Below are 17,972 nucleotides of genomic sequence, written 5' to 3'. Positions count from 1 at the left end.
AGCCTTGTGTCAGTTGGCTTCTACATGCAAATTTGGCGCACTAACTAATGAACTAATTTGTGACCAACTAATTGAAAAAATTTAAATCCCACAATTAGGGAATGCCTACTCATGGAGGATGATGGTTTGACTTTGGAAAAGGCCACAACCTTGGACATCCAAATCAATTCCGCCATGTTAGATTTGAAGACATTACACAAAAATACACCCTCAGGCTCAGGGTCGCAGACACAGCGTGCCCAATCAGTTCAAGTGCAAGGGTCATGGACAAGGAAACCTCAGAAGGCTCATCAACACTTGTTGTATCACGGTCAGGCACCCTCCAAAATGTGCCCAAATTGTGGGGGTACCCATGGATTCAAAAACCAAAGTCTGGCACAAGGGAAAAAGTGCAACTCATACCCAAAGATGAATCACTTCACAAAGGTATGCAGGTCATCAAAGAAGAAGACTTGATCAGATTCACACGTGGAGGAGTCTATTCTTGAAAGTGGAATACAGTATGTGTATACTATTGCAAACGTAAAGTGCCCAGTCCCATGTAAGGGGGTCACTTCAAGGATTGCACAGTTGCGATCGTGGGCATTTCAGTGTCACTCCTCATTGATGTGGGTCTGAAAATATCCATATTGAGTGAAGACCTCTACTATCGTTATTTTTTGCAAATTTCTCTCATGGGAGAGACACTCTTCAACCTTATGATGATTCAATTATCCCAGTCTTCAGAAGGATCACAGTTCCAGTGCACTACAAAAATGACGACCGAGACAAGTACATGTTTTATGTAGTCAAAGGCAGGAGCCATATACGGGTAAACCTGTTCATAAAGCTTGGCTTCAAACTTGCAGAAACCACCTGAGCACATATTAATGTAATCGATGATACAGATTATGCACAATAATATCCTTCTTTATTCATTGGATTTGGGGAGATTAAGGGGTACTGTCATGCTCCTTGCAGTTCGGCCTGTTTTACAAAATTTGAGATGGTTTCCATTTGCAATTCATGTTGAAGTGTCACAGGAGCTGAAATGACTGGAAGCAGATGGTATCAATGAGCAAATCAACTCATCCCCCATGGATATCTTACTTAGTCATTGTGTGAAGCAAAAATAGGGAACTTATACTGGGTGTTGATCTTAAGTCAGTCAACAAACCAATTATTCAGGACAAGTACCTATTCACTAATATCCAACAACTATCGGCATCATTTCATGACTCCACAGTCTTCACAATGCTCGACATGTGAGGGAGCTATTTTCAGATATCATTAACAGCGCGAAGCTGATATCTTACAGCCTTTGTTACACATGATGGTGTGTTTCAGTACTACAGAATGCCCCATGGACTAAGTTCAGCACTTAGCGCATTCCAGAAGATTGCCCCTTCAGTCTTGTCAGACGATGAGGGATGCTCAACCTCCTCGACGTTGGCATCCATGGAATGGACAAAGCAGAGCACAGTCAGCGGTTATCCGTGGTGCTTGCTCGACTCACAGAACGCAATTTGGCACACAACAAGGACAAATGCACATTCGCAGCATCAAAAATTGACTTTCTTGGGTACAAAGTGACAGCGGCTGGAATAAAGCATACCAACGGCAACGTTAAAGCCAAACATGCGTTTCTGGCCCCGTCTAATGCAAAACAGTTGGTATCGTTCTTCTGCACTCCCAACTTTTATAACAAATTTGTGCCCCAGTGCGTGGAAATCATGGAAGCCCTTCAAAAGCTACTCTGTAAAGATACACAATGGCAATGGACAGCAAACAACATTTGACACATTAAGGGTGAAGCTAGCATCTCTGCCAGTCCTCACGCATTTCAACCCACATGCAGAAATGTATGTCACAACAGATGCATCTGGAAATGTGATAGGAGCTGTAATCTCACAGTACATTGCAGGAAGTGGACAACCGATCGCGTATGTATCACTCCTGTTGTTGGAAACTGAATGCAAATGCTCCACTGGCGATCGGGAAGCACTAACCTGCATCTACGCTTGTGAAAATTGGCACATGTATCTCTATGGTAGGAAGTTCATCCTTCGTGCCGATCACCAAGCGCTGAACCACAACCATGTCTTTGTCAATATTGGTCATTATGGGAGACCTCCATATCTCAAAGATCATTTGTTTACTTAGTGGAACAAATGGACCAAGAAATGACTCAATATATACCTGTTTGATGCATTTGAAAGTTTAATTCAAAATAAGTTCCTTAGTCTACAAGAAGAAAAATACTGCTCCGATGCTGTCAGTTAACCCTGAGGGGCATGGTTCTAAAAGTGAAACTGAGACAGATTTGGACAGCCATCTGAATAAAGCCTACCCACAAAGCAATTGTGAGTCGAGTTTCTTCATACTTGGGGTACGAAATATAACCCTCATCACTGGTTCGAGCCATACTGAGCACAAAGGAAGATGGTTGCCATTGTTAGAGGTCAATCATCTCATCCCCAGGACATCACTGCAGGAGTTCCTCATGATAGTGTCCTAGGCCCTACTATCTACAGCTACTTCATCAATTAACTTCCCTCCAACAAAAGGTCAGAAGTGGGGATGTTTGCTGATGATTGCACAATGTTCAGCATCGTTCGTGACTCCTCAGATACTGAAGCAGTCTGTACCTGCATGCAGCAAGACCTGGACAACATTCAAGCTTGGGCTGGTAAGTGGCAAATAACATTCGCACCGTACAAGTGTCAGGCAATGACCATCTCCAACAAGAGAGAATCTAACCACATCCCCTTTATATTCAATGGCATTACCATTGCTGAATCTCCCACTATCAACATCCTGGGGGTTACCATTAACCAGAAAGTTAACTAAACCAGCCATATAATTACTGTGGCTACAAGAGTAGGTCAGAGGCTGGGAATTCTTGGCGAGCAACTCACCTGATTTCCCAAAGCCTGTCCACCACCTACAAGGCACAAGTCAGGAGTGTGATGGAATACTCTCCACTTTCCAAGATGAGCGCAACTCCAATAACACTCAGGAAGCACGACACCATCTAAGACAAAGCAACCCGCTCGTTCAGCACCCCTTTCACCACCTTAAACATTTACACCCTCCACCACTGACACTCAGTGGCAGCAGTATGCACCATATACAAAAGACACTGCAGCTACTCACCAAGGATCCTTTGACAGCACCTTCCAAAACTGTGACCTCTACTACCGAGAAGGATAAGGGCAGCAGATACATGGGAACATCACCATCTGAATGTTCCCCTCCCAGTGATACACCATCCTGACTTCCTGACTTGAAACTATCTCATCATTTCTTCACTGTTGCTGGGTCAAAATCTTGGAACTCCCTCTCTAACAGCACTGTGGGTGTCCCAACGAACATACGAATTAGGAGCAGGAGTAGGCCACTCGGCCCTTCGAGCCTGCTCCATCATTCAATAAGTTCATGGCTGAACTAATTACTCCACATTTCTACCTACCTCTGATAACCTTTCACCCCTTGCTTATCTAGAATCTATCTACCTCTGCCTTAAAAATATTCAAAGACTCTGCTTCCACTGCCTTTTGAGGAAGAGAATTCCACAGACTCACGACCCTCTGAGAGAAAAAAATTCTCCTCATCTTTGTCTTAAATGGGCGACCCCTTATTTTTAAACAGTGACCCACAAGGAGAAACATCCTTTCCACATCCATCCTGTCAAGACCCCTCAGCATCTTATATTTCCATCAAGTCGCCTCTTACTCTTCTAAATTCCAGCAGGTACAAGCCTAGCCTGTCAAATCTTTCCTTGTAAGACAGCCTGCCCATTCCAGGTATTAGTCTATTAAACCTTCTCTGTACTGCCTCCAACGCATTTACATCCTTCCTTAAATAAGGAGACCAGTACTGTACACAGCACTCCAGATGTGGTCTCACCAATACCCTGTATAACTGAAGCATAGCCTCCCTACTTGCAGTAAACGTTCTATTAGTTTTCCTAATTATGTGCTGTACCTGCATACTAACCTTTTGTGATTCATGTGATAGGAAACCCAGATCCCTCTGAATCTCAGAGCTCTGTGATATCTCACCATTTAGATAATATGCTTCTTTTTCATTCTTCTTGCCAAAGTAGACAATTTCCCACTTTCCCACAATATACTCCATTTGCCAGGTCTTTGCCCACTCACTTAACCTATCTATATGCCTTTGTAGCCCCCTTATGTCCTCTTCACAAGTTACTTTCCTACCTATCTTTGTGTCATCAGTAAATTTAGCAACCATACCTTCAATCCCTTCATCTAAGTCATTTATATAAATTGTAAAAAGTTGAGGCCCCAGCACAGAACCCTGTGGCACACCACTCGTTACATCTTGCCAACCAGAAAATGACCCATTTATGCCTACTCTCTGTTTCCTGTTCGCTAGCCAATCTTCTATCCATGCCATTATGTTACCCCCTACACCATGAGCTTTTATTTTCTGCATAGCCTTTGATGTGGCACCTTATCAAATGCCTTTTGGAAATCTAAGTACAATACTTCCACCTTATGCCCCTTTATCCACAGCACATGTAACTCTCTCAAAGAACTCCAATGAATTGGTTAAACATTATTTCCCTTTCACAAGACCATGTTGACTCTGCCTGATTACCTTGAATTTTTCTAAATGCCCAGCTATAACATCTTAAATAATAGCTTCTAACATTTTTCCTAAGACAGATGTTAAGCTAACTGGCCTGGAGATTCCTGCTTTCTTTCTCTCTCCCTTTTTGAATAAAGGAGTTACATACACTATTTTCCAATCTAACGGAGCCTTCCCCGAATCGAGGGAATTTTGGAAAATTAAAACTAACGCATCAACTATTTTGCCTGCCATTTCTTTTAACACCCCACGATGAAGTCCATCAGGACTTGGGGACTTGTCAGCCCGCAGCTCCAACAATTTGTTCAATTTGTTTGCTACACCACATGAACTACAATGGTCCAAGAACACGACTCACCACCACATTCTCAAGAGTAATTAAGGATGGGAAACAAATCCTGGCCTTGCCAGCAATGCTGACATCCCAAGGATAAATTTATTAAAAATCCCCATTCACCAACTGTCCCACAACTTACCTTCCCTCTGTTACTGACCATCAAATCGTCCGCTTGGCCAAAGTGCAAAAATAAAAACCACCACAAAATAAACATTCCAAACCAAATTTGTAAATGAAATCATGCTATATTGCATACAAATGTAAACTAATCACCCTCGTGTGTCCCCCTAGTGCCTGTCTTCCATGTACCTTTACATGTCCCAGTACTCCTACAATGCTATCCCAGTGGTTGGGCTGCAGCATGACTGATGGAAGACTGCTAACTTTCACTGCAGGAGATTGAAAATGGCCTTGGAGGATGACCTCCAGCAGCTCTGGGCCTAGAAGTTTCAGCTTTGGATTGCATCATTTTGTCATGGACAGCAGCAGTCTGGGCTGGCTAGCTGACAGACAATAGGCAGGGCAGTGACAGGGGTGGGAGGACAAATGCTGCCTTCCAGAGAGAAGACAGCAGGCTCATGCTCCCTGGAGCTGATGCAACTAGCTTGGGGCAGCACCTCATTAATTATATAGCGCTATCCACCCAGCAGCGGTGGGTAGTCAATTTGAATAATTAAGTGGCCAATTAGGAGAAGATAGGGGACGCTGCCGAGATCACTGAAGGCAGCTTGCCAGCGAGTGGCCAAGGGGCCCATGAGGCCTCTTTCAGTCCCCAACCCCATCCCCGGGCACAGGAGGCCCAGAAATCATTGGGCCACAACTCCACTGGGTGGCCTGACAGCTGTGGCCACATTTTAATTTTAAAAAGTTAATATCTCTTCAGCGGGCACCTCAAGATGGGCCGGCCCTCGCAGTCCCGATCCTGCAACTGCAGTGCCCAATTCCTGCCTCAGGAACCTGCCCACTGTCCTTAATTGAGAAAATGAATATCGCACTAGTGGACCCGGAAATGGTCCCACCCCACGATTATTCTTCAAGGGCATAAAATTCTGCCCAATCGCAGCAAGCTGAGCTTGCATGGCAGAGTGCTGACCTTGCATGACAGCAATCTAAACTTCCACTGCAACACTCAAATATTGTTTTTTCTTTATTTATTCATGGAATATGAGCATAACTGGTAAGGCCAACATTTATTGCTCATCTGTACTCAGCCTCAAGAAGGCAATGAACTACCTTCTTGAATACAACAGAGTGGCTTGCTAGACCATTTGGGTCTGGAGTCACATACAGGCCAGATCGGGTAGGGCAGCAGATTTCCTTCCCTGGAGGACATTTTCTTTTTATTCATTCATGGGATGTGGGCATCGCTGGCTAGGCCAGCATTTATTGCCTATCTCTAATTGCCCTTGAGAAGGTGGTGGTGAGCTGCCTTCTTGAACCGCTGCAGTCCATGTGGGGCATGGACATCCACAGTGCTGTTAGGAAAGGAGTTCTAGGATTTTGCCTCAGCGACAGTGAAGGAACGGTGATATAGTTCCAAGTCAGGATGATGTGTGACTTGGAGAGAACTTGCAGGTGGTGGTGTTCCCATGAATTTGCTGCCCTTGTCCTTCTAGTTGGTTGAAGTTGCGGGTTTGGAAGTGCTGTCTAAGGATCCTTGGTGCGTTGCTGCAGTGCATCTTGTAGATGGTACACACTGCTGCCACTGTGCGTCGGTGGTGGAGGGAGTGAATGTTTGTGGATGGGGTGCCAATCAAGTGGGCTGCTTTGTCTTGGATGGTGTTGAGCTTCTTGCGTGTTGTTGGAGCTGCACCCATCCAGGCAAGTGGAGAGTATTCCATCACACTCCTGACTTGTGCCTTGTAGGTGGTGGACAGGCTTTGGGGAGTCAGGAGGTGAGCTACTCGCCACAGGATTCCTAGCCTCTGACCTGCTCTTGTAGCCACGGTATTTATATGGCTACTCCAGTGAATCAGATACATTTTTGCAACAATCTGATAGTTTCATGATCATCACTACTGATGGTAACAATAGCTATTTTTAGTGCACATCTGTTCAATTGATTGATTTAAATTCCCCAGCTGCTGTGATAGGATTTGAATGCATGTCTTTGGATCATTAGCCCAAGCCTCTGGATTACCAGTTCAGTAACATAACCACACCCACTACTGCTTCTTGGGCTGCAAATGACATAGCATAACACTCACTCATCATAGATAGGTCCACAAGTGTGCAAACGCAGTTGGCCACCACTCCAATCTGGAAAGGATGGCCTTCAAGTTTTGCGCAAAGCCCTGTGCCAAGTGACTTCTGGATTTCTCCATGCTCCTTGACATTGAAGACAGGCTTTCCAACAAGCTTCACAATGCACCAAGCATTTTCTGTAGGCTACCTCATCAAAGACTTCATTTGAATTCCCTGCACTGATACCCGTGAGCAACCTCACCCTCCGGCGAGCTGGCACCTGTGCTATCCTTGCCCCCTGCTGGCTGCAGTGCATTTGTGCCAAGAGTATCACCATAGGCAGATCCCACCTTTAATCTTTTTTTCTTTTCTTTTGGGCCTCCTTATCTCGAGAGACAATGGATACGCGCCTGGAGGTGGTCAGTGGTTTGTGAAGCAGCGCCTGGAGTGGCTATAAAGGCCAATTCTGGAGTGACAGGCTCTTCCACAGGTGCTGCAGAGAAATTTGTTTGTTGGGGCTGTTGCACAGTTGGCTCTCCCCTTGCGCCTCTGTCTTTTTTCCTGCCAACTACTAAGTCTCTTCGACTCGCCACAATTTAGCCCTGTCTTTATGGCTGCCCGCCAGCTCTGGCGAATGCTGGCAACTGACTCCCACGACTTGTGATCAATGTCACACGATTTCATGTCGCGTTTGCAGACGTCTTTATAACGGAGACATGGACGGCCGGTGGGTCTGATACCAGTGGCGAGCTCGCTGTACAATGTGTCTTTGGGGATCCTGCCATCTTCCATGCGGCTCACATGGCCAAGCCATCTCAAGCGCCGCTGACTCAGTAGTGTGTATAAGCTGGGGGTGTTGGCCGCTTCAAGGACTTCTGTGTTGGAGATATAGTCCTGCCACCTGATGCCAAGTATTCTCCGAAGGCAGCGAAGATGGAATGAATTGAGACGTCGCTCTTGGCTGGCATACGTTGTCCAGGCCTCGCTGCCGTAGAGCAAGGTACTGAGGACACAGGCCTGATACACTCGGACTTTTGTGTTCCGTGTCAGTGCGCCATTTTCCCACACTCTCTTGGCCAGTCTGGACATAGCAGTGGAAGCCTTACCCATGCGCTTGTTGATTTCTGCATCTAGAGACAGGTTACTGGTGATAGTTGAGCCTAGGTAGGTGAACTCTTGAACCACTTCCAGAGCGTGGTCGCCAATATTGATGGATGGATCATTTCTGACATCCTGCCCCATGATGTTCGTTTTCTTGAGGCTGATGGTTAGGCCAAATTCATTGCAGGCAGACGCAAACCTGTCGATGAGACTCTGCAGGCATTCTTCAGTGTGAGATGTTAAAGCAGCATCGTCAGCAAAGAGGAGTTCTCTGATGAGGACTTTCCGTACTTTGGACTTCGCTCTTAGACGGGCAAGGTTGAACAACCTGCCCCCTGATCTTGTGTGGAGGAAAATTCCTTCTTCAGAGGATTTGAACGCATGTGAAAGCAGCAGGGAGAAGAAAATCCCAAAAAGTGTGGGTGCGAGAACACAGCCCTGTTTCACACCACTCAGGATAGGAAAGGGCTCTGATGAGGAGCCACCATGTTGAATTGTGCCTTTCATATTGTCATGGAATGAGGTGATGATACTTAGTAGCTTTGGTGGACATCCGATCTTTTCTAGTAGTCTGAAGAGACCACGTCTGCTGACGAGGTCAAAGGCTTTGGTGAGATCAATGAAAGCAATGTAGAGGGGCATCTGTTGTTCACGGCATTTCTCCTGTATCTGACGAAGGGAGAACAGCATGTCAATAGTCGATCTCTCTGCACGAAAGCCACACTGTGCCTCAGGGTAGACGCGCTCGGCCAGCTTCTGGAGCCTGTTCAGAGCGACTCGAGCAAAGACTTTCCCCACTATGCTGAGCAGGGAGATTCCACGGTAGTTGTTGCAGTCACCGCGGTCACCTTTGTTTTTATAGAGGGTGATGATGTTGGCATCGCGCATGTCCTGGGGTACTGCTCCCTCGTCCCAGCACAGGCATAGCAGTTCATGTAGTGCTGAGAGTATAGCAGGCTTGGCACTCTTGATTATTTCAGGGGTAATGCTGTCCTTCCCAGGGGCTTTTCCGCTGGCTAGGGAATCAATGGCATCACTGAGTTCCGATTTGGTTGGCTGTATGTCCAGCTCATCCATGACTGGTAGAGGCTGGGCTGCATTGAGGGCAGTCTCAGTGACAGCATTCTCCCTGGAGTACAGTTCTAGGTAGTGCTCAACCCAGCGGTCCATCTGTTTGCGTTGGTCAGTGATTATGTCCCCCGATTTAGATTTGAGGGGGGTGATCTTCTTGATGGTTGGCCCAAGAGCTCTCTTCATGCCATCATACATTCCTCTGATGTTTCCGGTGTCTGAGGCCAGCTGAATATGACTGCATAGGTGTTGCCAGTAGTCGTTTGCGCAACGCCTAGCTGTTCTTTGTGCAGTACTTCTGGCTGCTTTAAGTGCTGCGGATGTTAAATCGCTGGGGGCTTTCTTGTAGTTCAAAAGTGCAATGCGCTTAGCAGCTATGACAGGTTCCAGCTCTTCATTATGAGATTGAAACCAGTCTGCATTTCTCTTCGCACTTTTGCCGTAGGTGGTCAAAGCTGACTCATAGATGGCGTCTCTGATGTGGGCCCACACCTTTAATCTATACTCTAAGATACACATAGTGCCTGTATCTGAGCTGAGTGTGAAATCAAGTGACAGTGTTGCATCTTCATCAACACTCTCCGCTTGCTGTTCCTCCACTGCCTGGTCAGGTTGCACCTCTTGGGTGTTTGAAAGGAAAAATTCACAGGGTAAGTTTGTGGTGTGGAAGGTGGGGGAAAGTAAGAGGTGAATGCTTACACCATCTGCAGCTTGTAAATCAGAAGAGATTGTGGGATGAAGATGAGCTGGGTTTGTGAGAAGAAGGATTAGGTATGAGGATAAGCCCCGCTAATGGCTACAGCCTCAGCAATGGGTGTCCCAATAATGATGATTGCTGTCTCCTCCATGGGGATTAGAGCATGCAAGCTCACCTGCCCTCCTCTGGTTAGCTGTTGTTGCCTCCGATTGTGCTCCGCCATGTCAGGCAAGAGAGAGGGAAGTGAATTACAATCTGATAAGGGGGATGTGGCTGTCATGGTTGAATAGTTGACTGTGTGTGAAGGCTGTGAGATATGGGTGTGAAGCTTGCAGCAATGGTAAGTGTGTGAGATGTGGTGAAGCATATGAATGTGAGGTATGAATGCTGATTCATAGAGATTGTTGGTAGGTTAGTGCTGGGGGTGTTGTGATTTGATCAGTGTCTGAGGCTAGAGTATGGCACTTGAAGATGCATTCACTGACTTTGTGTGAGGTCATTGGACTTCTTGCAGCACCGCATCCAAGTCCTCGTGGCTTGACTCCCCCACCCCCATGCCCCGCCCCCCCCCCCCCACCCCGCTTTGATCTCCGCAGATATCTGCTCCCACTGTCTTCTGAGCTTTGTCAGGAGGGCCTCCTGGCCCCATGTGGATACAGGACATCTCTCCTATTTTCCATCTCCTTCACCAAGGCCTCCAATGCAGCATTCAAAAGCCTTGTAATCTGCTCTCTCCCATGTTGTGCCATTCTTCATTGTTTCCCAGCTGAGAGTCACTTCCTGCACAACTACGAGCACCTGCTCCAGCCACATTGCACCTCCCCTTTAAGCAGTGCACACTCACTTTAAGTGGTGCTGGACTCTCAAGCTATTGACCCCTGCTGAAGTGTGCAGCCACTCAACAGCGTGGTTAACATAGGCTGGATGCTGAAGTCATTGAAATGAACACACAGCACAAAATTGGTGTGCTACTGGCATCACAATCAAAGTGCATTGCAATCCCCGTGCCTGTTTTCAGGAGCTATAGAATTTAGACCCCTGAGTCTCTCAGCATTAAGAAAGTATCGAAATCTGCCCTTCTCAAATCCAAAGTGAATAACCTTACATTTCCCCCATGTTGAACTGAATCTGCATTGTTTTTCCAATTCGCTTACTCCCTCTGACATGTCCCTTTGACATGGAAGTTGGCAGGCTGCTGATTCAAATTTGTAACTAGTGCTGTTTAATACCAAAGATATTTGAATCTGCATAACTTTTAACATTTATTTTGTAAGAACAATTCTCTATCCATCTCGTGCTAAGTGTACCTTCAAACTTTGCTATTCCACTGATATTATGTATTCTGAGTTCCGTGCTGGCCTTAATTTTTGTGTGTGCAAATGACCAAATTTTGTACTTTACAAAGCCAAGGGCTAAATCATTCAAATGCTGTTCCTTACAATTCTGTTCCTGGATGACAAGCAACAGACTTTTGCTTGGTCTGCAATGGTTTTGCTGAAACTTTATCAAAATCCCATTCTAACAATAGGCAGTTTTCATTGGAAAAGTTTATTCCAGACATATGAATCTCAGTTCAGAGGAAATAACACATAAAATGCATTCATGTATTAGAGTCACAGAGTCATTTATGGCACATTCGGCTCATCGAGTCCATGCCAGCTCTCCACGGAGCTCTCCAGTCAGTCCCATTCCACTGCTTGATACCCATAGTTCACTTCCTTCAAGTAGACATCCAATTTCCTTTTGAAATCATTGCTTGCCTCCATTTTTACCACCTTTGTGGGCAACGAGTTCCAGGTCATTACCACCCGCTGAGTAAAAAAGTTCTTCCTCATATTCCCCCTGTATCTCTTGTTCAAAACCTACTAGGGGTTAGGGAATCCCTAATCCTCGTACTATTAGTTACTGGGAGCAGTTTTTCTTTGTCTATCTTATCTACGCTTGTCATAATCTTGTACACCTCGATTAAACCTCCCCTCGATCTCCTTTGCTCCAAGGAGACCAACCCCAGTTTTTCCAACCTAACATTGTAACTAAAATTCCCCATGCCTGGAATCATTCTGATAGATGTCCTCTGCACCTTGTCAATGACACTCATATCCTTCCTAAAATGTTAACAGTCAATAAGAGACTAAACTCTGCCCTTTCTTCCCAACCTTAAGTTTCAATTTTAATGTGCATATACTTATTATCTAGTGCATCTTGTACCCAACTGAACAATTCTGGGGGGGGGCCTCAGCATTCCTGGAATACTTAGCTATTTCACTGCATCTCATGCTTTCAGCACTTGAAAGAGTTGGCACCTCATAAAACCTCACACAAATTGGAAAGTCTAAGAGAATAAATTTCAAATTTCAGGAATGCGAAAATGAATCTAATAAGAAGGTATCAGAACAGCTCTGAAACAAGTAATCAAAGTGATCCATGATTAGCATTGCAGATTATCAGTATTGTCCATTATTAAGGAAGTAATAACAGGACATTTAGAAAGTCAAAACATAATTGATCAGAGTCAGCATGGTTTTATGAAGGATAAATTGCGTTTGACTAATTTGCTAGAGTTCTTCGAAGATGTAACAAGTAAAGTGGATAATGGGGATCCTGTAGATGTAGTATATCTGGACTTCCAGAAGGCATTTATTTGTTATTTTTATTTAGAGATACAGCACTGAAACAGGCCCTTCGGCCCACCGAGTCTGTGCAGACTATCAACCACCCATTTATACTCATCCTACACTAATCCCATATTCCTACCATATCCCCACCTGTCCCTATATTCCCCTACCACCTACCTATATTAGGGGCAATTTATAATGGCCAATTTACCTATCAACCTGCAAGTCTTTGGTGGTGGGAGGAAACCGGAGCACCCGGAGGAAACCCACGCAGACACAGGGAGAACTTGCAAACTCCGCACAGGCAGTACCCAGAATTGAACCCGGGTCGCTGGAGCTGTGAGGCTGCAGTGCTAACCACTGCGCCACTGTGCCACCCCTAAGGTGCCGCACAAAAGGTTACTACACAAGGTAAGATCACATGGGGTTAGGGGCAATTTATTAGCTTGGATAGAGAATTGGCTAACCAACAGAGAGTCGGGATAAATGGGTCCTTTTCTGGTTGGCAAGATGTAACTAGTGGGTGCCAACTATTTACAATCTATATTAATGACTTGGATGCAGGGATAGAAGGTACTATAGCTAAATTTGCAGATGACACTAAAATAGGTAAATTGCAATAAAGAAATAAGAAATTTACAAATGGATACGGATAGGTTAAGTGAATGAGCCAAAATTTGGCAGATGGAGTTTTGTGAAGTTATCCATTTTGGTCGGAAGAATAGAAAGGCAAATTATTACCTAAATGGAGAGACACTTCAGAGTGCTACGGTCCAGAGGGATCTGGGTGTCCTTGTGCATGAATCGCAGGTATGTAGGTACAGCAGGTAATAAGGAAGGCAAATGGAATTTTGACATTTATTGCTAAAGGAATAGAGTATAAAAGTAGGGAAGTGTTGCTGCAACTGTACAAGGCATTAGTGAGACTGCATCTGGAGTATTGCATACAGTTTTGGTCCCCGTACTTGAGGAGGGATGTAGTTGCATTGGAGGCAGTTCAGAGGAGGTTCACTAGTTTGATTTCAGAGATTAAGCAGTTTAGGCCTTTACTCTCTAGAGTTTAGAAGAATGAGAGGAGATCTAATTGAGGTATATAAGATGATTAAGGGGATTGACAAAGTAGACGTAGAGAGGATGTTTCCTCTCGTGGGGCAATCTAGAACAAGAGGTCATAGTTTTAGGATAAGGGGTAGTGGATTTAAAACAGAGATGAGGAGAAATTACTTCTCTCAAAGGGTCGTGAGTCTGTGCAATTCACTACCCCAGAGTGTGGTGGATGCCGGGACATTCAGTAAATTTAAGGAGGAGATAGACAGATTTTTAATTAGTAATGGGTTGAAGGGTTATGGAGAATGGGCAGGAAAGTTGAGTTGAGGCCGAGATGAGATCAGCCATGATCGTATTGAATGGCGGAGCAGGCTCGAGGGGTTGAATTGCCAACTCCTGCTCTTAGTTCTTATGTTCTTATGTCCTGATTGTCGAATACAGTCCGTGTCAAAATGCAGCAAGACCTGGACAATATCCAGGCTTGGGCTGCTAAGTGGCAAGTAACATTCACGCCACACAAGTGCCAGGCAATGACCATCTCCAACAAGAGAGAATCTAACCATCTCCCTTGACATTCAATGGCATTACCATCACTGAATCCCCCACTATCAACATCCTGGGAGTACCATTGACCAGCAAGTTAACTGGAGTAGCCATATAAATAACATGGCTACAAGAGCAGGAATGAAGCTGGGCAAGTGGAGGAAGTAACAGTGGGTGACCATTTTGGAGATAGTGACCATAGTACAGTTAGTTTTAGCATAATCATGGAAAAGGACAAAGATAAAACAGGAGTAAAAGTTCTAAATTGTGGGAAGGCAAATTTTAAGAAACTGAGAGGTGACCTGGCTAAAGTGGACTGGATAAAGCTACTTGAAGGAAAATCAGTGGCAAACCAGTGGGAGGCATTCAAAAGTGAGATCCTACAGGCACAGTGTAGGCATTTCCCCACAAAGATAAAGGGTGCTCCTGCCAAATCTAGAGCCCCCTGGTTATCTAGAAGCAGACAGGGTAAGTTAAAGCAGAAAAAGAAAGCTCTAGATGATCACAAAATTCTTAATGCTTTAGAAAGCCTAGAGGAGTATAGAAAGTGCAGGGGTGAAGTAAAAAAGGAAATAAGAAAAGCAAAGAGAGGGCATGAAAAATTATTGGCAGGTAAAATCAAGGAAAACCCAAAGATGTTTTATCAGTACATTAAGAGCAAGAGGATAACTAAGGAAAGGGTAGGGCCTATCACAGATATACAAGGGAACTTATGCATGGATGCAAAGGACGTGGGCAGGGTTCTTAATGAGTTTTTTGTCTCTGTCTTCACAAAGGAGAGGCTTGATGTAGACATTGTTGTAAAAGAGGAGGAGTGTGAAATATTAGATACGATAAGCATAATGAGAGAGGAAGTACTAGAGGGTCTGACATCCTTGAAAGTGGATAAATTGCCAGGGCCAGATGGATTGTATCCCAGGTTGTTAAAGGAAGCCAGGGAGAAAATAGCGGATGCGCTGAGGATCATCTTCAAATCCTCACTAGATACAGGCGAGGTACCAAATGACTGGAGGTCTGTAAACATTGTACCATTGTTTAAAAAGGGTGCGAGGGATAGGCCAAATAATTATAGGCTGGTCAGTCTGACCTCGGTGGTGGGTAAATTGGTAGAATCTATTCTGAGGGACAGGATAAACTGTCACTTAGAAAGAAACGGATTAATCAGGGATAGTCAGCATGGATTTCTTAAGGGCAGGTCATGTAGAATCATAGAAGGTTTAAGGCACAGAAAGAGGCCACTTGGCCCATTGTATCTGTGCCGGCTGAAAAACGATCCACCCATTCTAATCCCACCTTCCAGCATTTGGTCTGTAGCCCTGCAGCTTATGGCACTAGAGGTACATTTCCGTCTCCTTTTGAATGACTTGAGGGTCTCTGCCTCAACTACCCTTTCAGGCAGTGAGTTCCAGGCCATCACCACCCTCTGGGTGAAAATGTTTTCCCTCATCTCCTCTCTAATTTTTCCACCAATCACTTTAAACCCATGTCCCCTCATCACTGACCTCTCTGCTAAGGTGAATAGACTCTTCACCTCCACTCTATCCAGGCCCCTCAACATTTTGCACATTTCAATCAGATGTCCCCTCAGCCTTCTCTATTCCAATGAGAACAACCCCAGTCTGTCCAATCTTTCCTCACAGCTGCATTTTTCCAGTCCTGGTAAATCTCCTCTGCACCCTCTCTAGTGCAATTACATCCTTTCTGTAATGAGGTGCACACAGTACTCAAGTTGTGGCCTAATCAATGAGTTATACCGTTCCAGCAAAACCTCCCTGTTCTTGTGTTCCATACCTCGGCTCATAAAGGAAAGGATTCTATATGCCTTCTTAACCACGTTATCGACCTGTCCTGCTACCTTCAGGGATCTGTGGACATTCACTCCAAGGTCCCTTCCTTCCTCTACACTTCTCAGTATTTTCCCATGAATCGTGTATTCCTTTGCCTTATTTGACCTCCCCAAATGCATCACCTCACACTTCTCCAAGTTGAATTCTGCCACTTTTCTGCCCATCTGACCAGACCATCAATACCTTCCTTCAGCCTACAGCTATCCTCCTCGCTATCTACTACACGGCCAATCTTTGTGTCATCTGCAAACTTCTTGATCATGCCCCCTACATTTACGTCCAAATAGTTAATATATACCACAAAAAGCAGGGGACCCAGTGCTGTGCCCTGCGGAATGCCACTGGAAACAGCCCTCCAGTCACTAAAACACCTCTTAACAATTACCCTTTGTTTCCTGCCACTGGGCCAATTTTGTATCCACCTTGCTGCATTTCCATGGAGCCCATGGGATTTTATTTTTTTAACCAGTCGCCACATAGGACCTTGTCAAAAGCCTTTACTAAAATCCATGTAGACCACATCAACTGCACTACCCTCATCTATCTTCCTTGTTACTTCTTTAAAAAATTCGATCCAGTTGGTCAAACAAGATCTTCCCTTAATAAATCCATGCTGACTATCCTTGATTAACCTGTGCCTTTCTAAGTGACAGTTTATCCTGTCACTCAGAATAGATTCCAAGAATTTACCCACTACTCAGGTTAGACTGACTGGCCTATAATTATTCAGTCTATCCTTCGCTCCCTTTTTAAACAGAGGTACAACGATAGTTCTCCAATCCTCCGGCACCACACTTATATCCAGTGAGGACTGGAAAATGATGGTCAGACCCTCTGCTATTTCCTCTCTTGCTTCTTTTAACAGCCTCGGATACATTTCATCTGGCCCTGGTGATTTATGAACTTTCAAGGATGCTAATCCCATTAATACTTCCTCTCTCCCTATGTTTAATCACATCCAATACTTCACACTCTTCCTTCTTAACTACCACATCTGCATTGTCCCCCACTTTTGTGAAGACAGACGCAAAGTATTCATTAAGAACCATAGCAATATCTTCCGCTCCGACACATAGGTTACCTTTTTGGTCTTTTATGGGCCCTACTCTCTCCTTAGTTATCCTGTTACTCTTAATGTATTGATAAAACATCTTTCGGTTCACCTTTTGCTTGCCAACATGTCTTCCTAACTTAATTGACTTTTTTGAGGAAGTATCAAGAAGGATTGATGAGGTTAGTGCAGTGGATGAGGTCCACATGGATTTTAGTAAGGCATTTGACAAGGCCCCATATGGCAGACTGGCCAGTAAAATGAAAGCCCATGGGATATAGGGGAATGTAGCAGGTTGGATCCAGAATTGGCTCAGGGGCAGGAAACAAAGGGTAGTAGTCGATGGATGTTTTAGTGAATGGAAAGCTGTTTCCCAGTGGCATTCCACAGGGCTCAGTGTTGGGTCCCTTGCTGTTTGTGGTATATATTAATGATTTGGGCTTAAATGTGGGAGGCATGATTGGAAAATTTGCTGATGACACAAAAATTGGCCGTGTAGTTGATGGTGAAGAGGATAGCTGTAGACTCCAGAAAGATATCAATGGTTTGGTTGAGTCAGCGGAAAAGTGGCAAATGGAATTCAATCCAAAGAAGTGTGAGATAATGCATTTGGGGAGGGGAAATAAAGTGAGGGAATACACAATAAACAGGAGGATATTGAGAGGGGTAGGAGAAGTGAGAGACCTTGGAGTACATGTCCACAGGTCCCTGAAGGTGGCAGGACAGGTAGATAAAGTGCTGAAGAAGGCATATGAAATGCTTTCCATTATTGGCCAAGGTATAGAATTCAAAAGCAGGGATGTAATACTGCAACTGTATAAAACGCTGGTTAGGCCACAGTTGGAGTATTGCGTACAGTTCTGGTCACCACATTACAGAAAAG

General features: G+C 44.9%; 1 long non-coding RNA gene across 1 annotated transcript in view; it reads left to right on the top strand.

Moving 5' to 3' along the window:
• Positions 1-9,742: 9,742 nt before the first annotated feature.
• Positions 9,743-17,972, top strand: part of LOC137346865 (uncharacterized) — a 56,113-nt gene continuing 47,883 nt past the window's right edge. Inside the window, exon 1 of the long non-coding RNA XR_010968808.1 lies at positions 9,743-9,939. This is a non-coding gene — a long non-coding RNA (uncharacterized lncRNA). The remainder of the gene's footprint in view (positions 9,940-17,972) is intronic.

Source organism: Heterodontus francisci, chromosome 2 (genome assembly GCF_036365525.1).
Source record: "Heterodontus francisci isolate sHetFra1 chromosome 2, sHetFra1.hap1, whole genome shotgun sequence".
Taxonomy (NCBI): Eukaryota; Metazoa; Chordata; class Chondrichthyes; order Heterodontiformes; family Heterodontidae; genus Heterodontus; species Heterodontus francisci.
This window is presented reverse-complemented; position numbering and strand designations above follow the sequence as displayed.